The sequence below is a fragment of the Psammomys obesus genome, unplaced genomic scaffold, assembly GCF_907164565.1.
Source record: "Psammomys obesus unplaced genomic scaffold, mPsaObe1.curated_primary_1811, whole genome shotgun sequence".
Taxonomy (NCBI): domain Eukaryota; kingdom Metazoa; phylum Chordata; class Mammalia; order Rodentia; family Muridae; genus Psammomys; species Psammomys obesus.
In genome coordinates, this window is record NW_026596069.1 from 12,872,632 (window position 1) to 12,899,750 (window position 27,119).

Below are 27,119 nucleotides of genomic sequence, written 5' to 3' on the forward strand. Positions count from 1 at the left end.
TGCAAGTAATCTGCTCTCCCAGTCCCTCTTGTCATTATTGAGCTCTGGATAAAAGACCGTTGTGATGGAGAAGGTTATACATGGGCTTGGCCACTCCCTGGCCATAACTTTGTTACATCAATTTCTCTGTCCTGATAATGCTTCTCTACTGATAATGCTTCTTATAAAAATACCATCTATAGACTTAAACAACTCCATATCCATCATGGTGCTATTCACGGGAATTGTTTATAATCAAATAAATCACTTGACTGCACATGAAATTCAACAGTAAGACCATGTTTACAGAATGCACTGATGCTGCCAATGAACCCTAGAAAACCTGGCTTGATAGAATGTTAGAATGGTTTTGTGTGTATTCTTATGGGACCAAGTAGAATGTGGTACATTTTAGGAGTGGATCAGTATCTTACAAAATTCGATGTATATCCTGAATCAATACATAGCATTTGGTAGTTGTGATGTCAACTTGACACAAATTAGAGTCACTGAAAACAAAGGAACCTCAATTGAGAAAACGGCTCCATCAGTTTGGGCTGTAGACAAGCCTGTGGGGCATTTTCTTAATCGGTGATTGATGAGAAAGGACCTAGCCAATGGTAGGCAAGGCCACCCCTGTGCTAGTGGTCCTGTGTTGAGCAAGCCATGAAGGGAAATCCAGTAACCAGCACTTCTCCGTGGCCTCTACATCAGTATCTGCCTCTGGGTTTCTGCCCTGTTCTCACTTGTTCCTGTCCTGCTCCTCCAGGGATAAACAGTGATGTGAAAGTATAAGCTAAATTAACCCTTTCCTTCCCTCATTTCTTTGGTCATGGTTCATCACAGAACTAGTACCCTACCTAAGATAGTATTCTTTCTCCCCATACGCAGGAACCACACACAGATACAGAACTCATGAAAGGGAATTACAGTGGCTCTTCTCACTATTAACCCTAAAAGTCTACCACAAAGTTTTCTTCTCTGTCCCTCTAAGTTTAGCTGTCTTTGTTACCATTTATGAATTCAAAAAAGGAGGAATGCTTCTTCCAGGGCTTTGATAAAACTCCATCAAATCAGAATCCTAGATTGTCACTGACTGCCTTGGACATTTCATGCCATTGACTAACCAGGAAACTCAGGGAATTGCTGTTAGTGGGACATTGGTTGCTGCTCTGAAATAAGGATAAGAAGTGATTCTGGAATGTAGGAATTTCTGGTTTTAAATTTGAAAACAAGTTCTTCTTGTTCATGTGAAGATAGTGCCTGTGTTTTGTTTGCCATCTTTTCTGTTTACCATTTATTCACTTTTAAGTTTACTGAATGTAAGAGTTTCATTTGTTTACTTTTAAATCATAGAAGTACTGATGATCAAGGACTTGGGTTGAAAAGTTACTCAGTAAAACAGAATGAGTCTGGCTTTGTTACCCTAAAGTCTCAATACCTGAATTTTCCCTAAGAAACTAGCAATATATATATATATATATTTGTATTTCTAGAGTAAAAAAGATAAAGTAATCCTGAGCGGCTACTCCCAATGTTCATTTTCAATCTGTACACATTCTTCCTCTGTTTGGAACCTTTTTTTGTTGCCCTCCATGTGACTTTCCTTTATCTCTTCCTCAGCAGCGTGGTTGCTGAACAAATTGCTTCAGGCTTTTAAGAGGAATGAACAAGATTGGTTTCTGTCATGATTAACTTTGGGGATTTATGGGGAGGCTGCTTACAAAGTTTGGGTGGAAGTCATCCGCTGCCTGTGTGCTGCTGGCACTGATAACATGTAGAATCTAAGGAGAAGGTCTGAGAATAGAGCTGAGTAACTATTACACACACTGTTGTGAAGGTTGGAGGAATGGTTTTACCACCTTTACATTTTTTCAACCAGTTACTTAACTTCGTAGGGAGTTTTCACTATCTGTCTTTCACTGACTTAGAAAAATGTTTTAAAACATGATGGAAGGGTGAGGTTGATTTTGTGTGGTTTGTACTGTCTCTGTGCAGCGATTTTAGGTGAACTGAAAAGAGGAGGAAGGAAAAAAGAAAGGAAGGAAGCAAAGAAAGAAGAAAGAGGGAAGAAAGAAGGAATTAAAGAAGGAAGGAAGGAAAGGAGGGAAGAAGGAAGGGAGGGGAATATTTGAGATTCAGGGAAATAAACACATAAGACTCAAAAAGCTCAGAAAGTTACATAAGTCATGAGCCTCCACCCTAAGGATTTTTGTTTGTTTGCTTCATTTATGTTCTTTTCAGTTTTGGAGTCATGATGGTATTTTTTTTTTTTTAATACACCATCTTCAGTGGTGGTGAGCAGGTTCTTCTTTGATCTATCAGTAATTAAGAAAATGACCTACAGGCTTGCCTACAACCCAATCTTCTGTATGCATTTTTGTATCTGAGATTCCCTCCTCTAAGATGACTTTGGCTTGTGTCAAATTGACATAGAACCATCCATCACAAATCCCAACAAACTAGCTGATTCCACTAGTAGACTTAGGCAGAATCCTTCCTTTATTCTGTTTTCAATGTTCTATCTGGAGTAAACAGTATTTATTTTTCTACATCTCCCCAGGAAGTTACATATTACCTGTCATCCCTGCAATTCAGAGAAAGAAGAAAGAAATCTTGAGTGCTTATTGCTAGACTGAACTACATAGAAAAACTTCAATTGGAAAAACAAATGAACAAACAAAAATACAAGGGCTTATCAGACGGCTCATGCAGTAAAGTCACATTTAGCCAAGTCTTTCAGTTTAAATCTGATCTTTAGACCCACACCATGGAAAAAGCAGACAATTCTTGCAATTTGTTCTATGACTTCCACATGGTTGTCATAGCATTGTAAAAAATAGATAGATAGATAGGTAGATAGATAGATAGATAGATAGATAGATAGATAGATAGATAGATAGACAGACATAATAAATCAAAGCAAGAAAATGTCTAGGGATGTAGCCCAGTTATAGACCACATATCTAACCTATGCAAGACTCTATGTTTGATCTACAACTCTAAACAAAGTATTTTTGAAATATGGCAAATCAAGATGGGTATGGTGAAGGTGAGGTGGAAATCTTGAGTCAAATTTCGTTTTTTAGAAAATTCATACTTTTTTTTCTTTTTGCCTTGATGAAGTAGTTATAGGGTATAAAGATATAAAAGCTATTGATTTTTCGTGATTGTGATGTTAGAGCTTCGATGGACTCAATTCTTAAGTTATGAGTTATATTGTGTTATTACATTTATATACATTTCATAAGATACATTACAAATGAAAATAAGATAGTGATAGATGCAAAGATCACAGAAGATGGGAGTAAGGCCCTCAGATGGTCATTTTGATCGGGTGTTTAGAGAAAATGTGCTAAACAATCATGAAGAATTTGAAAGGGTGTTTTCCTTTTTTTTTGGATTTGCTGGTGAGAGATTATTTCCTGTGTTTTCACGGGTATTCTTAACCTCCTTGGGTTGAAAGTTTCCTTCTAATAACTTCTGTAGGGCTGGATTTTTGTGGCTAGACATATTTACATTTATATAAAATATGTTTATATTTGACTTTATCATGAAATATCTTGTTTTCTCTATCTCTGGAGATTGGAATTATTGCTGAGTATGGAAGCATGGGTTGGCATCTGTGGCCTCTTTAGTCTTCAGGACATCTACCCAGGCCCTTCTGGCTTTTAGAGTCTGTTGAGAAATCGGGTATAATTCTAACAGGCATGCCTTTATATGTTACTTAGCCTTTTCCCCTTACAGCTTTTTAATATTATTTCTTTGATCTGTACATTCAGTGTTTTGATTATTATTAGGTTATTTTTATGAGGAGGACTTCTTTCCTGGTCTAATCTATTTGGTGTTCTGTATTCTTCTTGTTGGCATCTCCTTCTTTAGGTCAGAAAAAATGTTGTTCTATGATTGTGTTTAAAATATTTTCTCTGCCTTTGAGCTGGAATTCTTTCTTTCTCCTTCTTCTTTTCCTAATGTTCTTAGGTTCAATCTTTTCGTATTGTCCCAGATTTTCTGGAAGTTTGTGTCAGGAATTTTACAAATTTTCTTTGACTTATATATGTATTTCTTCAATGCCTGAGATTCTTTCTTTTCACTTATATTATGGTGGTGAAGATTGCCTGTTTTTCCTTTTTACTTACCTAGACTTTTCATTTTCAAAATTCCCTCAGTTTGTGTTTTATTGATTTTATTTCCACTTTTAGGTTTTAAACCTTTTTATTCATTTATTTCAACTTTTTTTTTTCTTGGCTTTCTTTAAGGGGTTTATTGAGTTCCTCCAATTTTTGATTGTCTTTTCCCAAATTTCTTTAAGGTATTTATTTACTTCTTCTTTAAGGACCTCTATCATCCTCATAAAGTTGGTTTTAAGTTGTGTGTGTGTGTGTGTGTGTGTGTGTGTGTGTGTGTGTGTGAGTGTTAGTGCTGGGGCAATGGTGGATCAGAACTTGTGTGAGCTATCCTCGAGGGTAGAAACAAACACAACTTCTCCCCTGCCCCTTAAAGCAATGAAATGATTCTTTTTTTTTTTGTTTTTGTTTTGTTTTTTAGATTTTTATAATTGCCTATTTACATTGGGCCAGGCAGATATTCCTATCTATACTGTCTGAATGACCTCACCATCTATCTCCCAGCCCCCATCCAATGACATCCTCCTTAACCATCCTATCTTCCATCCATAATCTTGTAAATACTTGCTTTTATTCTTCATCTGGATCTTTTCAAGCCATTATTTGAGGCCTTCCTTTTGGCCCCATGTGGTTTCTTCTCCAGGCTAACCCATTGTGGTGTCCTCCTCCTTCCTCTCTTCCTGTCCCTCTCTCCTGTGATTCTCTTTGTCCTCTCCAAGCCCATGAACCTTAGCCATGCCTAACCCATTCTGTCCTGCCCAGGTATAGGCCATTTAATGAACCAACCAGGTACAATGTTTTAGGCAGGTTTACACAAACAAAGATGGGTGTATCCATCAGACAGTAACAAGATCTTGAGGACCAGTAATTAGCATTAGATCAGCCTCCAACACTCCAGTTGATGTTTACTGTAGCCTTATTGTATATTGCCATTACTGTTTTTAGGTAACTAATATTTTTAGCCTGATGCCTGATCTCTCCAAGACTTTTATCATGAAGAGGTGTTAGATTTCATTAAAGGCTTTTTCAGCATCTAATGAGATGATCAATCATGTGGTTTTTTTTCTTTCAGTTTGTTTATATGGTCAATTACATTGATAATTTTTTTAAAATTTATTTTTATATTAATTACAGTTTATCTACTTTGTACCCCAGCTGTATCTCCCTCCCTCATTCCCTCCCAATCCTACCCTCCCTCCTTCCCTCATCTCCTCCCAAGACCCTCTCAAGTCCATAATAATGCAGATAGCTGCATGGAAAATGAATACAATATGTGTAGATAGTGAATCCATGAATGGAAGATGGTGTGGGATCTAACTTCATCCTCTGAGGATTGATGTCCAGCAGGAAGTCTGCACAGTAGCCAAAAACCAAAAGTGACATCCCTCAACCCGAAAATGTGAACTTTATGAGGAGGAATCTTGGTTAAATCAATGTCCTCCACAGTCCTTGATTTGAACACTTGGTTACAAGCTTTTGGTACTAGTTCGAAAGCTGTGCAGCTTAGAGGATGTAGGTCTAGCTGGCAGAAATGGAGTGGGCCTTTGAAAATTAGTAGTACAAACTCTAGGTCTTGGTGTTTTACATTGGCTGACTACTGTCACGTGAACAGCTGCCACTTTGCCATCTCTTTCCTACTGGGACAGACCGTGATCTTCTGAAACCACAAGCCAAAAGAATTACTTCTACCCTTAAGTCACTTTTGTCAAGTGTTTTGGTGACCACAATACAAAGCAACTACATACTCCACAGCTGAAAGTGCTTGAAGGAAAGTAGTACTTAGAGCTTAAGGACTTAATCCTAAGGAGGCTAGATGGTCACAATTCTTAGAGGAACATTAGATTACTCTCTTTGAAATGAAAAAACTTCATCCTGGGCAGGCACTTTGGCTCCCACTATTAATCTCAGCATTTAGGAGGCTAAGAAGGAGGATCCTGAACTCAAGGACAGCTGGAGAATGATAGGAGATGTTCTTTTTCAAAAAAGAAAAAGGAAGGCCAAAGTTAAACAGAAAAATTAACAGTCTCTGACTCACATCTAAATACTTCATAAAACCAACCGTGCCTCATACTTGATGTGCAGCCCAGTCCACAGCATGCAATAACGTTTCAGCATTACTTAACAGGATGACTAGGGGAAAGTGCAGGTCAGGGATGATTCAGCTAGGAGCAAGCATAGAGCAGTCATCAGGGAGAGAAGAGACAGGAGATGACCCAAGGGGCTGGCATTTGTGCTCTGGAGGCTACAGCAGGCATGAGATTAACTGTTCTCTGGCGTGGGCTGAGAGTTGAAGCTTCCTGTATACTAATACTGTTATAGCTTCTGTGTTGCCTCCTGGGAGACTTCCATCACTCCCACAGGGGACACTGTGTAGGCAAATTATCCTCTGTCCGCTGGATAATTTTCACCTGCTGTTTTTTTTGAGACAAAGCACAGCCCCTTTACCATATACCTCTATTTGCAAAGTACTAAGTGGAAACAACTGGATTTAAGTTCAAGGGCAATTTCAATGAGTAAAGTCACAGAGGGGGACACGGCAGGACAGCTCTGTTCATAGAACATAATCAAGCCTAACTCGCAGGTGAGCTGCTGGGGGAATCTGGCCTCCACTCAGAGCCCTGGGCTTCTCACACTGTTCTCCTCAGCAAGACTGATGATGGTTTCATTCACTTAGTTGTATCTACAACTCTGTTTACAGTTTTTCTCCCTCAATATGTCACCTTGGATATACTCTCCTCATTCCCTATAGAATCATGAAATAAAGCATCACGCTTTGTATCTTCGTGGAGTTTATGTATATGGTGTTCATCTATATTTAATTCTAACCCCCCTCTACTCCATCCCGAGTTGGGTCTATTGACTACAACATTTGGAAACCTCAGCAAGTGTCATCTATTTACTATAATTCACATCATGAGATTCACATTGGTAACATGGTTCTTGATCAGATCCAAAGAACTATTCTAGGAAACCTTTGTACTAATAATGATGAAGACACTTGGATTGAGATTATTTTTCATGAAATTATTTTTTTCAGATTACATAAGAAGAAGCAATTCTGGCTCTCTTTCTCCTTGTTATTTATTTATTTTCTCTTTTATTCATTCATTTCCTAATTTATTACTTTCAGGTGTATGGATAGATCCCAGGGCCTCACATACATTTTTGTCATAGCATGTAAGACTCCCTTTCATCCTTAAAACTGACTACATTGATGTACCAGCTTGGAGGGTTCTTAGGATTTTTTTTTAATTTTATTTTTTTCTTTTATTTTTTTTCTTTACGATTTTTTTTGACTTTTTTTTTGTATTTTATTTTTTTTCTTATCAGTTACATTTTATTAACTCTGTATCCCAGCCGTGTCCCGATCCCTCATTCCCTCCCAGTCCCTCCCTCCCTCCCTCCCTCATCTCCACCATGCCCCTTGCCAAGTCCACTGATAGGGGGGACCTCCTCCCCATTCATCTGATCCTGTTTTATCAGCTATCTTCAGGACTGGCTGCAAAGCTCTCCTCTGTGGCCTAACAGGACTGCTCCTCCCTTGGGGGGTGGGGAGGCCAAAGAGCCAGTCATTGAGTTCCTGTTAGAAATAGTCCTTGTTCCCCTCACTATGGGAAACCAATTGGTTACTGAGCTACCACAGGCTACATCTGAGTAGAGGTTCTAGGTTATATCCATATATGGTCCTTGGTTGAATGTCAGTCTCAGAAAAGACCCTGTGCCCAGATATATTTGGTCCTTGTGGAGCTCCTATCCTTTCCTCATCAGACTAACTCCCCTTCTTTCTTATGATTCCCTGTACTCTGCCGAAGGTTTGGTTATGAGTCTTTGCTTTGAAAACACTGCTAGTTAGAGTTTTTCAAATGCGCTCAGTAGACTCCTGTCATATGTTCAATGCACATCCCATCTGTCTTTCTAAACGAGGATTGATCATCTTACCCCATGTCCGCTCTGTTGATTATCTTTTTTTGGTGTACAGATTTCATTATGTTTATCACATCTTATAGGTCTATATAAGTGAGTATATACCGTGTTTGTCTTTCTCCTTCTGGGATATTTCACTCAGGATGATCTTTTCTAGATCCCACCATTTGCCTGCAAATTTCATGATTTCCTCCTTTTTGATTGCTGAGTAGTATTCCATTGTGTAAAAATACCACAATTTCTGTACCCATTCCTCCGTTGATGGACATCTGGGTTGTTTCCAGGTTCTGGCTATTACAAATAATGCTGCTATAAACATGGTTGAGCAAATATCCCTTTTGTGTACTTGAGCAAACTTTGGGTATATACCTAGCAGTGGTATAGCTGGGTCTTGAGGAAGCACTATTCCTAATTGTCTTAGAAAGCGCCAGATAGATTTCCAGAGTGGTTGTACCAGTTTACATTCCCACCAGCAGTGGAGGAGGGTTCCCCTTTCTCCACAACCTCTCCAGCATGTGTTGTCCCTTGAGTTTTTCATTTTGGCCATTCTGATGGGTGTAAGGTGATATCTCAGGGTCGTTTTGATTTGCATTTCCCTGATGGCTAATGAGATGAGCATTTCTTTAAGTGTTTCTCTGCCATTCGATATTCCTCTGTCGAGAATTCTCTGTTTAGCTATGTTCGCCATTTTTTAATTGGATTACTTGGTTTGCTGCTTTTCAGCTTCTTTAGTTCTTTGTATATACTCGATATTAGTCCTCTGTCAGATAAAGGGTTATGAAGATTCTTTCCCAATCTGTAGGCAGTTGTTTTGTTTTGATGACGGTGTCCTTTGCTTTACAGAAGCTTTTCAGTTTCATGAGGTCCCATTTATTGATTGTTGCTCTTAGAGCTTGTGCTCTTGGTGTTCTGTTCAGGAAGTTGTCTCCTGTGCCAATGAGTTCTAGGCTGTTCCCCACTTTTTCTTCTAACAGATTTAGAGTATCTGGTTTTATGTTGAGGTCTTTGATCCACTTGGACTTTAGTTTTGTGCAGGTGATAAATATAGATCTATTTTCATTTTTCTGCATGTGGACATCCAGTTGGACCAGCACCATTTGTTGAAGATGCTGTCTTTTTTCCATTGAAAGGTTTTGGCTTCTTTGTCAAAAATCGAGTATTCATAGGTGTGTGGGTTTATTTCTGGGTCTTCTATGCGGTTCCATTGATCCTCCTTTCTGTTTTTATGCCAATACCATGCAGTTTTTATTACTATTGCTCTGTAGTACAACTTGAGATTGGGGATGGAGATACCTCCAGATGACCTGTTGTTGTACAGGATTATTTTGGAGATTCTGGGTTTTTTGTTTCTTCATATGAAGCTGAGAATCTTTTTTTCAAGGTCTGTAAAGAATTGAGTTGGTATTTTGATGAGAATTGCATTGAATCTGTAGATTGCTTTTGGCAGGATGGCCATTTTCACAATGTTAATCCTACCAATCCATGAGCACGGGAGATATTTCCATCTTCTGAGATCTTCAATTTCTTTCTTCAGAGACTTGAAAGTTTTTCTCAGACAGGTCTTTCACTTGCTTGGTTAGTGTCACCCCAAGGTACTTTATGTTATTAGTGGCTATTGTGAAGGGTGTTGTTTCCCTAATTTTTTTCTCGGCCCTTTTGTCTTTGGTATACAGGAGGGCTTCTGATTTTTTTGAATTGATTTTGTATCCTGCCACTTTGCTGAAGGTGTTTATCAGCTGGAGGAGTTCTCTGGTTGAATTTTTGGGGTCGCTCATATATACTATCATATCATCTGCGAATAGTGACACTTTGACCTCTTCCTTTCCGATTGTATCCCCTTGATCTCCTTTAGTTGTCTTATTGCTCTGGCTAGGACTTCAAGTACTATGTTGAAGAGGTATGGAGAGAGTGGGCAGCCTTGTCTTTTCCCTGATTTCAGTGGGATTGATTTAAGTTTCTCTCCATTGAGTTTGATGTTGGTTATAGGCTTGCTATATATTGCCTTTACTATGTTTAGATATGTGCCTTGTATTCCTGATCTCTCCAAGACTTTAAATATGAATGGGTGTTGGACTTTGTCAAATACTTTTTCAGCATCTAAGGAGATGATCATGTGGTTTTTCTCCTTCAGTTTGTTTATGTGGTGGATTACATTGATGGATTTCCGTATGTTGAACCACCCTTGCATGCCTGGGATGAAGCCTACTTGGTCGTGGTGGATGATATCTTTGATGTTTTCTCAGATTCAGTTTGCAAGTATTTTATTGAGTATTTTTGCGTCAATGTTCATAAGAGAGATGGGTCTGAAGTTCTCTTTTTTTGTTGGGTCTTTGTGTGGTTTAGGTATCAGGGTGACTGTTGCTTCATAGAATGAGTTTGGTAATGTACCTTCTGTTTCTATTTTGTGGAATAGTTTGAGGAGAATTGGTGTGAGCACTTCTTTGAAGGTCTGGTAGAATTCCACGCTGAAACCATCTGGCCCAGGGCTTTTTTTGGAGGGGAGACTGTGAATTACTGCTTCAATTTCCTTGGGCGATATAGGGTTGTTCAGTCTTTCTACCTGATCTTGACTTAGTGTTGGAAGATGGAATCTGTCAAGAAAATTGTCCATTTCATTTAGGTTTTCAAATTTTGTGGCATATAGGCTTTTGTAGTATGACCTAATGATTGTTTGAATTTCCTCTGTGTCTGTAGTTATGTCACCCTTTTCATCTCTGATTTTGTTGATTTGGATAGATTCTCTCTGCTTTTTAGTTAGTTTGGCTAAGGGTTTGTCTATCTTGTTGATTTTCTCAAAGAACCAGCTTTTTGTTTCATTGATTCTTTGAATAGTTTTATTTGTTTCTAATTGATTGATTTCAGCCCTGAGTTTGATTATTTCTAGCCTTCTGCTCCTCTTGGGTGTATCTGCTTCTTTTTTTTCTAGGGTTTTCAGTTGGGCCATTAAGTTGTTTGTATGTGATGTTACAAATTTCTTCTTGCAGGCACTTAGTGCTATAAATTTTCCCCTGAGCACTGCTTTCAATGTGTCCCATAAATTTGGGTATGTTGTGCCTTCATTTTCATTGAATTCTATGAAGTCTTTAATTTCTTTCTTTATTTCTTCCTTAACCCAGCTGTCATTGAGTAACAAGTTGTTCAGTTTCCATGTGCATGTAGGCTATTTGTTATTTCTTTTGTTGTTGAGGTCCAACTTAAGTCCATGGTGGTCAGATAGAATACAAGGGATTATTTCAATCTTTTTGTATCTGTTGAGGCTTGCTTTATGACCCACTATATGGTCTATTTTGGAGAAGGTTCCATGTGGTGCTGAGAAGAAGGTATACTCTTTTGAGTTTGCATGAAAAGATCTGTAGACATCTATTAGGTCCATTTGATTTAGGGTCTCTGTAAGTGTTTTTATTTCCCTATTTGTTTTCTGTCTAGTTGATCTGTCCCTTGGTGAGAGTGGAGTGTTGAAGTCTCCCACTATTAGGGTTTTAGGATCAATGTGTGATTTAAGCTTTAATATTGTTTCATTTACGAATGTAGGTGCTCTTGTATTTGGGGCATAGATATTCAAAATTGTCATGTCCTCTTGGTGAATTTTTCCTTTGATGAGAATATAGTGGACCTCCTTATCTTTTTTGATTAACTTGGGTTGAAAGTCTATTTTATTAGATATTGGGATGGCTACTCTGCTTGTTTTCTGGAACCATTTGCTTGAAAGACATTTTTCCAGCCCTTTACTCTGAGGTAATGTTTATCTTTGTTGTATAGGTGTGTTTCTTGGATGCAACAGAATGATGGATCCTGTTTCTGCAACAATTCTGTTAGTCTGTGTCTTTTAATTGGGGAGTTGAGTCTGTTGATGATGATAGAAACTAGTGACCAACAATTGTTAATTACGTTAGATGTGGGGTTGGTGGTGTCACTGAGTTTCATTGCTTGTATTCTTTTAGTTTTTTTTTTTTTTGTGTGTGTGTGTGTGTAGTTATCTATTTCCTCTGTTTCCTTAGATGTAGTTGTTTTCTTTGGTTTGGAGTTTCCCTTCTAGTAACTTCTGTAGAGCTGGTTTACTATGTAGATATTGTTTAAATTTGGTTTTGTCTTGGAATATCTTGAATCCTCTGTCTATGTTAATTTAAAGTTTTGCTGGGTATAGTAGTCTGGGTTGGAATCTGTGGTCCCTTAAGGACTGTATGATTTCTGTCCAGGCCCTTCTTCCTTTCATAGTTTCTGTTGAGAAATCTGGTGTGATTCTGATAGGTCTACCTTCATATGTTACTTGGCCTTTTTCCCTTGCTGCTTTTAGAATTTTTTCTTTGTTTTGTAGGTTCAGTGTTTTGACTATGATGTGACGTGAAGAATTTCTTTTCTGGTCTAGTCTACTTGGTGTTCTGTAGGCCTCTTGTATGTTTATGGCCATCTCCTTCTTTAAGTTGGGAAAGTTTTCTTCTATAATTTTCTTGAAAATATTTTCCGGACCTTTGAGCCTGATGTCTTCTTTTTCTTCTACTCCTATTATTCTTAGGTTTTGTCTTTTCATGGTGTCCTTGATTTCTTGGATGTTTTGTGTTTGGAACTTTTCTGATTTAATTTTTTTTTATTTTATTTTTTCTTTGAGAGACGTGTCAATTTCCGCAAGTGTATCTTCGGCTCCTGAGATTCTTTCTTCCATCTCTTGTATTCTGTTGGTGATGCTTACCTTTGTAGTGCCTGATCTTTTCTCTATGTTCTCCAGCTCCTGGTTTTTCTCTATTTGTGTTTTCTTTATTGATTCTAATTCTGTTTTCATGTCTTGCACCATTTCCTTCATCTGTTTGAATGTGGAGTCCTGCTTTTCAATGATAGCTTCTATTTTTTTGTCCATTTCCGCTCTATGCATCACTAATTGTGCCTCTACTTCTTTGGGTATAATTGCCTGTATTTCTATGAAAGCTTTGTTTATTTCTTCTTTATTTGCCTTCATTTGTGTGGACATTTCTTTGAGAGCTTTGTGCATTTCTTCTCTGTTTGCCTCAATTTTCGTGGTCATTTCTCTGAGAGCACGATTTGTTTCCTCTTGGTTAGTCTCGATTTCTTTTGTTATTTCTCTGAGGGCTTTGTTCATTTCATCTTTATGGGCCTCTAATAGCTGGAGAAACATAGTTTTGAGGTCGTTTTCTTGTATATCTAGTGAATTGAAGTGTCCATTGTTTTGTGGGGTTGCTGGTGAGGTCATTATGTCCTGATTTTTGTTGGGAGTGTTCTTACGTCTGCCTCTAGCCATCTGGTTATTTATAATCCTCACTGGTTGTTCCTCAAGATTGTAGTTTGGGCTATGATCCTCTCTTTCTGTTTTCTGGACTGTTTTTTCAGGAAGATGAGAGCGGTTCACTGGTTTGGGAGTGTGCACTGTGGTTTCAGTTTTGCCTAAGTAAGGAATGTGACGCTGGCACTATTTGCATGCACTTTTAGCGGGCGCAGTGTGCATGCGCGGATTCTCTGACTATTGCAGTGGCCTGCAAGCCACTATTACGCAGTTCTGACTGAGATCCAGGGATTGTTTGCCTGGATTACACTGGTGGACCTGCAAGGCAGAAGCTTCAATGTTGGGGTCGCTATCCCTAGAATCCTATGATGCCCACACTAGGGGTGTGGGTGGCAGGGATCTTGTCTGGTTGCTTCTGTGGAGAGGCCCTGAGTCTGGGGCAAACTCTCCCTAGAAGGCTCACTCACTCTCTTGCAGGACCAGTTGGAATGCACAGGGGTTCACCTTGCTCACTACTCTCTGATTTGGTCCTGCTGCGGAAGTGGACAGGTAGGCTAACAGTCAGCTCTTTGACACTGTGGCCGTAGGACTCGGTGTCCACCTTTCCTGTGTGCTGCCTCTTTGTCCTTTCCCTCTGCCAGGATGGGTTATGTTGGCTGGTCCCTGGGTGGCGCGGGAAAGAGTTAGGTTGATTGTACTCAATCCCCGATCCCGGGCCCAGATCTCTCTGCCAGAAGCAGCCTGTCAGTAGAATCTATGTTTGCTGATTCCGAGAGAGTACCGGGTAGGGTTGAGTGTCCTCAGATCCAGAGCTTGGGTTTCTCTGCTAGGGGCCACTGGGTGAGCTGGAGAGAGGGTGCTGTGTCCTTGGCAGGCTGCCTCTCTGTCCTTCCCCTCTGACCTTCTCCTCTGCTAGGGCAAGCATATGGAGGTGCTCTCAGGGGAGTGCCAGCAGGGGTTTGGGCTTCTCAGTTGGATCCTGAGCCCCTGAGCTGGCATTTCTCTGCCAGGGGTCGGGGGTGGGGGGCGCCGGTGATAGAACTTTCTGCTAGACCTTATTGCGCTGGCCCCAGGATAATCTCAGGACGTGTAGAATGACCACAGTCCCAGATCTCGAGCTGTAGTTTGTTTGCTAGGAGCGGCCGGCAGCACTGGAGTTCCGGCACTGTGAAGCTGCTGTGCGCCTCTTTATCCTTCTGCTCCACTGTGGCAGGGTTATGGCGGCGTTTGGGGGAGTGCCCGAAAGGATTGGGTTTTCTCAGCCCCGATCTCGGGTTGGGGTACAGACAATATGGTCTGTGGCAGATTCTGCTGGCCGCCTTTTGCCTCCTCCCAAGAGGGAGTAGGGATTTTGAGCTGGGTGCGCAGCTTCTCTCCGTGGGTGGCGGGAGCTCAGTTGTGATGGCGGCGGGTACCCGCGGTCAGCTAGACCTTCCAGGAAAAGATTGGGTGACCCATGACCAGTCTGGCAACTTTCCTTCCCTGTGGGGTTTTTTTTGCGCCTGGGGCTCCCAGCCTCAGGCACCTGTGTGCCCACCAATCAGCCTGGGAAACTGATCGGGACAAGCAGGCTTGCGGCACCAGCCCGGAGCCCCAAAGCTCATGTTACCCGGGATCTCTTCTGGGTTCTGGCTGGGAAGCCGAGAGTGGACCTGACCGCTTCCCACGCCGTGGGAGCCTCCCCTCACCTGGGAAACACGATAGCTGTTGTTTTAGGGCCCAGAGTTCAGTCTCCTTGTTGCTGCACGGAGTGTGTTGTCCTGATTCTCAGACACTGTGTTCTCCTGGCGCCGCCATCTTGGTCCCTCTTAAGATCTTTTTAAAGTCCATGTTTCCTTAGTAGAATGAGCTCAGGGAAATATGTTATAATGTTGACTATATTTAAAAAAATCTATTTTTAGTAGTCCTATGGTATGGTTTGAAGCAGAAAGCTCTAATTAGAACACTCATGTGGAAGGATCTACTCCAACGGTTTATTTATTTCTCAAAGGCTTTGCTTCTGAATACATCTTGTCAATGGTCAGGGATTCAGCACATTAATTTGGATGGAGGACAAAAACACTCACCTCATCGCAAGGAGGAAGTATGTTTTTGATGAAGGGATCAACACGGTGCTGGGCACAAACAGAGCCATTTTCCACTATGTGAAGAGAAGCAAAGAAGCCAGCATGTCTTTAGTGCTGTCATACAAAACACATAGCTTTGTATCAAGATGAAATCAGAGATGCAGTTGGACGAGAATGGGGATGGCTATAATGGCACACAGAGAAGTGAATCATCAAGAATTCGTGAATCATTGTAAATCCACTGAGGGAGCAGGGAAAGCAATGAGCAGAGAGCAGCATGTAAATGAGATTTGGCAGACTGACATGTGAACAACAATCCAGAGAGAAGGCAGGACAAGGATCTGACATCATCCAGGAGGCCCTAGCAGGCTGGAGGGGATATCTGAAATTTTTCACTATGTGGTAGGTGTAGGGACGATAAGTATTGATCAGATCACAGGCATGGTTTGAATGTAGAATTAAGAAGTGTATCAGATGTAGATTAAGAGCACAGAGAGGAACTTAAGATACTTCCTGGGCTCTGGGACGTAACTAAAAAGACAGACTTATGTCTGACAAAATTCAAAAGAGGAATACAACTGAAGGGGAAAAACTGTTTGAATACTTCAGGGTAGACCTTCCAATGAATGTCATGACGAGCCATTTAGCAACTTTATATGAAGGGATTTGAACTGTAGGTAAAATTTTCACAGTTTTTTTTTAAATTTATATATTCTCTTTACAACCAATCATAGCTCCCTCCCTCCTCTCCTCCTGGCTCCCTTCCTGCCCTCTTCCCCCATCTGCCCTTCCCTGCTCCTCATCAGATGGGAGCTGCCCCCACCAAACTACCCAGCACAAAAAGTTGCATGAGGACTGAGCTCATTCTCATCCACTGAGCCCAGGCAAGGCATCCGTTTGAGGGGGAAGTGATCTAAAACAGGCAAAAGAGTCCATGTCATAGACAGCACCGGCTCATCTCACTAGGGGACCCTAGGAAGATTAAACTGCCCGCGTCCAGTCCATGAATACTCCTTGGTTGATTCTTTCATCTCCGCGAGCCTCCATGGGTCTAAGTTAGTTGACACTGTTGGTCCTCTTGTGGAGTCTCTGCCCCCTCCAGGTCCTTCCAGCATCCTCCAGCTCTTTCACATGACTCCTCAGGCTCCAACTGCTGCTTGACTGTGCGTCTCAGCATCCTATTCGATCAGGTGCTGGGTGGAGCCTCTCAGAGAACAGTTATGCTAGGCTCCTGTCTGTAAACATAGCAGAGTACCATTAATGTTACTCTGCACATCTTGTAGGCAGGATATATTTTGGGTAGAAGGTGGTTTGGTGTTCCCTTCCCATCCCCATAAGTCCTTCCTGGTTAGAAGGTGGCCTTCTCAGTCTCCATGTCCCCTGCTACTAGGAAGCTCAGCTAAAGACATCCTCTTACCCTCCCTGTAGCCTGCCCTGTTGCAGGTCTCCAGCTTATCTCTGAGATGCACCTGCCCTAGGTTTCCCTTCTCTTTCTAAGCCTTCTCGCCTACCCTCCCCATACTCTCCATATCTGATTGAGTGTGTATTTCATTTAAAACCCAGGACTCAAAGTCAACATGGGAATGGTTATATATTTAAAAGGTGAACTTGAACAGGTCATCAGATCAATCTATCCTCTTAGAATTAACAATACAAACAATATCTCTAGCCATAGTATAAGGCTTCCTAGAGACCCATACTGAAAAAAAATAACTCTCATCAGAATAAACTCACATGATCTCAGGATCTTCCTTGCAGTTCTGTGTGGATGGTGAAATCAAGCAATGTCTTGCTTATGTCCCGCCACCATCAGGCATCTTCCATAGATTCTTAGTATGAATTCTTCATGTCCATGTAGACTCCTTGTGCTCATCTCTACCTAGGATTTTTGTAAAGCAAATGGAATACAATGACAGTACAATTCATCTACCTGCTTATTTATTGGATGGCATGTTCTTTTGCTATTGGATATTTGTGCTCTTTATATATTCTGGGTATTGCTCTCCTGTGAGACAAATAGCTGAAGAAGGATTCTCCTCATTCTGTATGCTATCTCTATTTTATCAATTATTTTTTTGGCGGAAGGCTTCAGCTTCTTGCAATTCTACATGCCATTTCTTTCCATTATTTCCTAAACATCAGTCCTACATAGAAGGTTGTTAAATATGCCAGTATCTTAAAGTGCTTCCCCTGTTTCTTCCTCATAGACATGTACAACATGTGGCCCAACAAAATTATAAAGTTATTTAAAACATATGAGATTTTTTTCTTTTTTTAATTATTTTTTTATAAGTTACAGTTTATTCACTTTGTATCCCAGCTGTAGCCTCCTCCCTCATCCTTTCCCAATCCCACCCTCTATCCCTCATCTCCTCCCATACTCCTCCCCAAGTCCACTGATAGGGGAGGTCCTCCTCCCTTTCCATCTGACCCTAGCCTATCAGGTCTCATCAGGACTGGCTGCAATGTCTTTATCTGTGGCCTGGTAAGGCTGACTCCCCCTCAAGGGGAGGTGATCAAAGAGCCAGCCACTGAGTTCATGTCAGAGACTGTCCCTGTTCCCCTTACTAGGGAACCCACTTGGAGACTGAGCTGCTATGGGCTATGTCTGTGCAGGGGTTCTAGGTTATCTCCATGCATGGTACATATGAGATTTTTGCTCATGTGATTTTTGTTACTTAATTGGGAGATTGTCAAGCATGAACTTTATAGACGACAAGTTCATGTCACAATGTCAGAGGTTAGCCTCACCTGTTCGTTTCCAAGTTGTGGGATATTAAGTTCTTTGATTTAGTTTGAGTTGATATTTGTACAGGCTGAAGGGTAGGAGTATAGTTTTCATTTTATATACTTGAATATCCAGTTTTTCTCAGCACCGGCTGTTGCCCTATGTCATGAAGATCCTGTAGTTTTCGATCTGTAGAACTGGCTCGTTCAGTTCATGCACTCCAGAAGTTCATGAAGAAGTAGATGTTGGGATGAAAGTTCAAATCACTGGTTCTGGGCATAAGCGGTTTCTGAGCTGGTCAGCCTGACAGCTCTCTTGTGTACACATCCTTGGGGCCAGCTCACGTGCAACCTCGACATCTAGAGCCAGCTCTACTGTGCTGCCCAGGCAAGGTGCAGGGTCTGCTCTTCAGAGTGCCTTAGCAGGAGAGGGACAGGATCAGCTCTCCTGGTCTCATGACCCCAGGGCCAGCTCTCCCACCTGGCATAGATGGAGGGAAGAGACTGGAGGAGTGTGTCTCCCCCGACTCACACTGCCACAGCTTGGAAGACAAGTTGAAGGGCCAGGTCTTACACACTCACATCCTGAGGCTGACTCACCCACAACTCCTGCAATGTGCAGAGTTTAGTCTCCAGAATACTGCAGCTGGCGAGGGGACGAGGTCAGATCTCTTGCTGTCATTCCCCAAGGGCCTCCTCTCCCAGGTGAGGAATTGGGCCAGTTATGCACAGTCTTCACACATCAGCATGTCCCTGGGTGGCAGTCAGACATTCAGCTGGCCTTTGGTGGTAGCAGACCCCTCCTGCTGCAGAGCCATGGACTCAGACATGACCCCACATGGCGACACAGGCCAGGACCACACCATGGTCCCAGGTAGTATCACTGGTTACTCACAGCAGGCTGTTCCTTACTACTGTCTCTGTCTTTCGGCACTGTGTCCACATCCTGATGTTTCTCTCTCTTCCATTTTCCACCACTTACTTGCTCCTTAGTGTTGCCCAGGGTCTATGAGTGTCTGGGGATGTCTCAGAAGTGGTCTTAGGAATGCTATGTTATGTTTGTGCATCATGGCACTGGGTAGGGGTCATCTTGGGCATCTTCTTCCCCACCCTTGGCCTGCACAGCACCGAACTACTGGTCATCTCAAGCTGGCTCCCTGTCTGTGGCCCACATCGCCTGTCTAATGGTGGTTTCAGACTTGCTCCTTGCCCTGCCCTCCAAAGTGGACCCATGTGAGGGTTGTCTGTCTTGGGTTCACTTCTGCCCAAAGCCTGTAGTCCTGGGCAGGGGTCTTGATTGTTAGGCTACAAATCACTCAGATGTTCACAGGTCACAACACTGAGCTTATACATGGCCTCTCTCCTCTCTGCTACCTACTGAGGCACATGGGACACAGCAGTCACACCTGTGATGCCTCTAGGGGCCATCTCAGCATCACATTTCATTGTTGTCTGACACAAGATTTCCCTACATAGTTCAGGCTGGCTTGAATGCTAATCCTCCTGTCTCAGTCTCTCAAGTTCTAGCATCTCCACTCTTTAAACAGATAGTCTTTTTACCAAGGCATATATTTTTCATCTTTTGAAATAATCAGGTAGATATAGTATACAGTCTTATTTCTGGGTTCTATATACTCTCTCACTAGTCAGTATTACTAATGAAAGTACAATGGATCAGTGATATAACTTGAGTTCAGGCATATGGTACCTCTAGCATTTCTTCATCCTTTTTTTCTCCTTAAGGTTATTTTGGCTCTTTTTTTTTGGGTGGGGGATGGACTTTTGCTCTTTCTATGAGCTTTGAGATAGCATCTTTAAGTTCTGAGAGAGAAAGCAATTGTAACTTTGATGTGACTGGCACTTTACAAAGAAATACAAAATGCCTTAGCTCTTAGAAAAATAGATAAAAAACTACATTGACAGTCTATCTAATACCAGTCAAAATGACTATTATCAAGAAAACAAGAATGACAGACATTGGCAACAATACAAGAAAAAGGGTATCCTTAAACACTATTGATGTGACTTTAAATTATTATACACACTGTGAAAATCAATATAGAAGATTTAAAAAATAAAATTAAAGGAGGACTGGAGAAAAAGCTCACTGGTTAAGAATTCAGTTTTTTTCGCACCCATCTCAGGTAGCTCATAACCTCTCTCAGTAGCTATAACTTCAGCTCCCGATAGTCAATGCTCTTCTCTAGCCTTTGTATTCATACCTGAACTTCCCACACACACAATAACTAAATTAAAAAATTCTTAAAATGTATCAGAAACTGAAAAAAATGTTTGCAACAAAAATGAATGAAAAAAGAGGTCATGAATTTGAAAGAGAACAAGGAGGTATATATGGAAATGTTCAAATGGGGGAAATAGAAAAGGGAAAAGATGTAGTTATGTCATAATCTGAAAACCACCAGGTGGGTGCTAGGAAATAATCCTGGATCCTCTACAAGAACAGCTGATCTTAACTGCTGAGCCATCTCTTCAGCCTGATCAGTGCAATCTTTAAGTTGTGTTCCTCACTAGAGATAAGAAATAAGATTATAATTCATGCAAAACTCTCTTGTTGTCCACATATAATTTTTCTCATGGATTAATTTGCTAGAATGGGTTTTAGATTTTTTAACTAATTGCATTCTTTAAAGTGTTTTGAATTTAAAATCAAACAATTAGGAGAACAAATTATTTAAGCTTGATAACAGTAATAATTCTTAAGATACTCATAAAGTGGATTATACAAACAGAAAATGTAGAGAGTCAGAAATAAAGGGCCACGGAAAGAGGTCCATTGTTCACATCAGAAAGAACACAAAAACATTAGTAAGTCCAGTAATTCAGCTCTTAACAAGGTAATTATGGCATTGACAAGCTAAATGAGAATTCAGAATATAAGAGACACTGGGAAAATTTCCCACTAGATTCTCAAAATTGCCAAAAACTTCTGCATGCCAATTCCAGTAATTAAATGAGGCAAGGTTCATGGAGAATATTCAAAGGATTTCAGCATAAGATGCTATAATCAATGAAGACTTTAACAAATTGATAGCAATTTTCTCAGAGAAGACATGGCATAAAATGTAAGGTCATCAAGTTGTCAGAAATGAAGTCCTCTATCAAAATGAAACTTTTTTTTCTTTTTAAAATAAATTAGTTTCATACGATGTATTTTAATCATGTTCAATTCCTTTCACTCTTTCCAGATCCACCCCCTTCCCTACCGGTTTATCTTTTTGTCTTATTTTCGGTAACTTTCAAGACCAATTTGTGCTTCCCAAATCTGTGGACTTCCACTAGAGAATGGTCAACTTCCCAGAGCTATGCTCAGAGAAAACTGTCTTTCCTTCTCCCAGAAGCTAACAATTGCCAGTATGTTCAAGGCTAGGTCTGGGATTGTGTTCCTGAATCCTCTCCTCATTGAGATTTAGTTTGGTTGCGGCTGGAACAGGTTTTGAACATGTTGTAACTGCGGTGAGCTCCTATGCACAGCTGTCCTGCAGTGTCCAGAAAATAATGTTTCCTTGGCATCGTCCACCATCTCTGGCTCTTACACTCTTTCTGCTCCCTCATCCACGATGATCCCTGATAATCGGGTGGAAGAGGTGTGTGGTATCACGTTCTCTGTAGGGCTGAGAATCCTGTCCTTTCTTATTCTCTGCACATTGACCAGTCATATGGATTGCTGTGTTATCACCGTCTATTGAGAATAGGAGTGTCTCAAATGAAAGTTGAGAAATATGTTGATGTATGGCTGTAATGTAAAGTTTCTTCTTTAGACAGTCAAAATGAAACACCTTTATAATGGATTTCAGAGCCAAACACATATGGAGTAAAACCCTGGCTTTATTAGTAAGTGCTTGACTTTGGGGCACTAAATTGATGTTTCCTAGTCACTTCATATGTAAAATAGGAATAAAATATAAATTCATGGATCACTGTAAAACATAATAAGTGAGAGAGTGCAAATGTAAGTAAAATATCTAGCAAATTACCAGCTAGAGAAGAATAAAGCAAAACAATTAAAGGAAATGATATAGAAGAGACACACTTGTAAAGCTTGATGATGGCATTGACATTCTATGATATTTCTTCATTGTGATTGAGAAGCTACTTCTGAATCTTTACTGCATGAGTTTAGATCCTTGCTCCATCAATTCATGGTGTGTGGCCATCAGCCAGTTGAAATTCTTTCACCTTTCTTATCCGTTAAACTGGGATTGTCTTTACAAATTACATGGAGATTGTATTAGCTAACATGAAAAATATTTATAATTGTTCCAAGGATTATTCTTCATTTGTTTAATACTTAATGTTATGCACAGGGTCTGGCTACAGAGACAGGCTGGATATGTCTGCTTATGTACCGGTATGACAGTCACATGCCACCATACTTAGCTCCAGAGACTATTTTTTTTATTTTTCTTGCCCTCCCTTTTCCTTTATAACAGTATGCCTATATCATCTTTTACTACTTAGTCATGTTTGTACACTTACACACAATTCAAAGAAAATATTTTATAATCTGATTTCTAATTGTTGATGTGGAATCACTGAAAATCATCAGTCATTAATGATTTATTCAACACAGACAGTCTTTCTGTCTTTCCTTCCATTTAACACTTTCCAATAACCTGGGCTTGACAACCTTTGTCTAAAATTTGTTTTTGTGGGGAATGTAGTTATAATCACCACCACTACCTTCATAATCAGTATAACAAAATACGTACACTTATTATGCTCTGAATGTTGTACTAGGTTAAAAAATTGTATGTGTTTATCCAGCTATGTATGGTGGATTTAGCATTTAAAAGCTCTTTGTTCAGGGGCCAAGATTTCACATAATGTCATGTTATCATTGTTAAGAAACTTAGTAAGTAGTATAAAGTATCATGAAGTGCTTCATTATTTTCATTTCATTGATTTCAGAATCCTCTTATCATGATAAATTCTTGTCCTAAATAAATGCATTGATTTTGGCAATAAATGCTAACTAGGAGAAAGGGTTCATCAAAAAAGGGAACAAGTCTTAGATCTACATATTTCTCAAGTGAAAGTTGTTTTTTTTTTTTTTTAAGAATGCACATGTTCTAGGAAATACTGGATTCACAATAAACATAAAATTATGGTCACCAAAAAATCTGAGCAGAGGGGTCTTTCCTGAGACTGATACTCCAACCAAGGACTATGCACAGAGTAACCTAAGACCCCTACACAGATGTAGCCCATGGCAGTTCAGTATCCAAGTGGGTTCCATTGTAATAGGAACAGGGACTGTCTCTGACATGAACTGATTGGCCTGCTCTTTAATTACCTCTCCCTGAGGGGGGAGCAGCCTTACCAGGCCACAGAAGAAGACAATGCAGCCACTCCTGATGAAACCTAATTGACTAGGATCAGAAGGAAGGAAAAGAAGACCTTCCCTATCAGTGGACTTGGGGAGGGGCATGCATGCAGAGGATGGAGGAAGGGAGGGATTGGGATTATATATAATAATATAATCCTATATTATATATTCTATATATGTAATATAATATATATTTATATCCTATATATATTATATAGAACATACTTACACAGATTTAGGTTAATATCTCATATATATATATATAGTCTATTTTTAGACAGAGTTCATGAAATTATGGACATAGCTATGTCTTATATTGAAAAACCAGGGAATTTCACTTTTTTATAAGTTTTTTTCCTTCTCATTAAATGTGGGGAGAGCAGAACTGATCAACGATTCTTAAACCGGGTTGAATTTCCAAGTCACCTGGCATCCTTCTATGCACAAAAGTCTGAGTGTTGGCTAAGGTTACAGGAAGCATTATCTGGGGGTAGAGCCCAGGTCCATGTTTATTTGTTCCTGTAGGCTTTGGTAGCTCCAGTGAGTTAATAATTCTATCTCAGAAACCTATAACGAAATGTCTTCACAAATCCCCTTCTTCCTAATATTTCAGCTTAGAGGTTAATTGGCTCGAAATGGGACCAGAACTGCATTCTTTCTCAGAAAGAATTGGAAATGGGATGGCAGAAGGGCTTCCAATTTGTAACAGGGCCTTTCTTCAAGTCTTACTTAATATGCCAGTCAGTTGGGGTCTAAGGAGGCCCACGGTGCTCAAAGCACAGGTGCTCTCATGGCCCCTTTCTACACAACACACCCAGTGTTCCCATCACTCTGTTTACTACTGTGATTTTTCCCTCCTTTAATCTTTAGCAACGTTACAATTTTTTCAGTGTCAGGAAGAGCTCATGATTTCAGCTACCAGCAAAACAAACGTTATTGAGGTTTTGTTTGATAAAGCTTTAGAAAAACATGTTACCTTTATGCAGAGATCTTTGCTTTTGAATCACAGTATGCCTTGTCTTTCGTTTGCAGGTGAATATTACAAAAGAAACAAAAGGATAATTTGTGTCCTCATCACATGTCTCCATGAGTTTGGCTTCAACAGAAATTCTTCCGAGGGTAATGGAGGAATCACAAAACTCGGGTACTTGTGGCTATAAATATCAATATCCTTCCAGGAGTGTCTCCTGACAACTTCTCATTTCTCTCTGTCATGTCGTGTTCTGGACACTAGACCCAGGAGAGCAACAGAAGAGAAAATGTCACAGAAGGAGTTTCTCTGTGGTGACATTTGATGTCAGCAAAGATCGGGTCTGAGGAAGCAGCCCTTATGGAAATGCGTGTGCTTAAATACCTTCTTCGACACAAAAATGATAGAGGTGGCGTAGGCAAACAGATTGGGTAGATATCTTGGTGACGGCAGTGCTAAAACAAGTGAGCTGAAAGGTAAAGACAGCACAGAAAAGCTTATTTGCAGAAGTTATTTCCCAAGCAGGACCCTCATCTTTGAAGAAAGAGAGCCTGGCCACATTTTTGGAAACACTTAGTTCAAGATCATGGTTGGAACCCATGTTTGAAGAGAAAAATGGAAGACAAGAACATCCCTGGCTTCTTCTGTGTTCTCCGATCTTCTGATTTATTCCTGTCGTCCGTGTGTTACTGTGGACAGGTGCATCTCTGTGCCTGCTTGCATGCTCACAGGCTGTGCGCATGTGTAGAGTCCCGGCGTCAGCCTTTGTGCTGCTTTTCACATGCCCTCCTCATTTGATTGCTGAGACAGACTCTCCCACTGGCCAAGAACCCATTAACTAGGCTAGGCTGGCAGACCAGCAAATCCAAGATTTTCTTGTTTCTGTCTCCCAGTACTGACATAAACCTTCTACTACCATGCTTGGTATTTTTTTCCTGTCGGCCTTCAGGCTGGTAAAGAAAGAGCTTTACCTGCCTTTCCTTTCTACAGCTGGACACTTCATGCTTCATCCATCCTCAGGTCGGCTGCTCAGCCTTGTCCCAGTTTACTTCTGTTGAGCTCCTACATCTACACAGCATTGTTTTCCGCTGTTCTTACAGTTGCAAAGAGAGCGGACACCATGCTGCCTCTATGACAAGGACTGATGCTCTTGTGTCCCAGTTTGGTCTGAAGATAAAAGAAAGAGTTCACATCAGTTTTTTAACAGGATGGGAATGTGTGCCTGGCTATAATCTGTAAACATTTGTCCTATGTGTTCAGGGCCTCACTTGTATTCCTCTGGTCTTGCATCAACAGAATATTTTTGAAACACCACGTCTTGATTATTCAAAATATATGTCATACATGAAAAGAACTCAAATATCGTTGTTTGCCCACTTCAAATCTGGTCTTATTCTTTATAAAAATATTTATTTGTGACAATGACTTCTGATTCCAGGTTTTATGCTGCATATATACATATGTGTGTGTTTAAAGTGGAGATATATAACCTGGAATCAGAAGTCATTGTCACACCTTCTATAAATATATGAATTTAAAAGAATATCAAGTGCATGCCCAAGCTTTTGAGGACAGGTGTGTTCCTGACCACTTATTTATCTGACCCTTTCACCATGTTACAGATTGTCTTGGGTTGCTATTGAATCTTAGAGTGCAAACCTCTTGAGCACTTGTGACTCCATAAAGGATCCTCCACATGGTGGCGCTGTGGTTGTGCCTTTAGTGAAACTGCTTGCTTTTTTTTTTCCTTTCTGTTTTAGGAAACCGGTTGTTCAAAACAGGAAGATTAGTAGTGGTAGATTCACTCCTGAGTTGACTCTGATCCTAGAGAAAAAAAAAAAGTGTTCTCTCTACCTGCGTCTTGTGTCATTTGCCTTCTGCTTTCTAAGCCTGCAGAGGATCTTTATTTTTGTTGATGCATTTGCAGCCATCAGAATGCAAGAGTGAAGGGCTGGCAAAGCCTGCCTCATTCTGAACAATAGGAAAGATGGTTTAATGACATTCCTGATGTCATTGCTACTGTTCCTCTGTTGCACATTAGGCACCCTTGCCCAGGGATTTTGTTTTATTTGTTTTTTTTTTTTTCATTTTTTTAATTTTTATTTTATTTTTATTAATTACAGTTTATTCACTTTGTATCCCAGCTATAGCCTCCTTCCCCATCCCTTCCCAATCCCACCCTTCTTCCCTCTTCTTTTCCCATGCCCCTCCACCAGTCTAATGATAGAAGAAGTCTTCCTCCCCTTCCATCGGACCCTAGTTTATCAGGTCTCATCAGGCCTGGCTGCATTGTCTTCCTCTGTGTACTGGTAAGACTGCTCCCCTCTCAGGTGGAGGTGATCAAAGAGCCGGCCACTGAGTTCATGTCAGAGAAGGTACCCAGGGAATTCTTGGCCTTCTGTTCTCAGTGCTTCTTACCAACCTAAAATAAGATGTGTGAATGTCACACAAGGGAGAATGGATGGAGTCATGAGAAGAGAATATTTAAACTTTAAATCTACACAAAGAAAACTGTCCTAGAATGGAGAACAATCTAGATTAATTTTTTTTTCCCTTGAGGGAATGTACTCGCAATGGAGGAAGGGTCTGGCTATGGACGCATGGAGAAAGGCTTCGCCATTTCTAACAGAATGTTTGCAGAAGATGATTGCCTGTCAGCAGCCACCAGGATACTACATACTATGAATAGGATTAATATATCAATTGGGTCATGTAAAGCAGAACATTCAGCTAAGTTTTTCAAGGT

At 40.5% G+C, this 27,119-nt stretch overlaps 1 non-coding gene across 1 annotated transcript; it reads right to left on the bottom strand.

The window, feature by feature from the left end:
• Positions 1-19,352: 19,352 nt before the first annotated feature.
• Positions 19,353-19,484, bottom strand: LOC129690250 (small nucleolar RNA SNORA17). Its single transcript, XR_008722256.1, has one exon. It is a non-coding gene; the product is annotated as a small nucleolar RNA SNORA17 (small nucleolar RNA).
• Between the last annotated feature and the right edge of the window lie 7,635 nt (positions 19,485-27,119).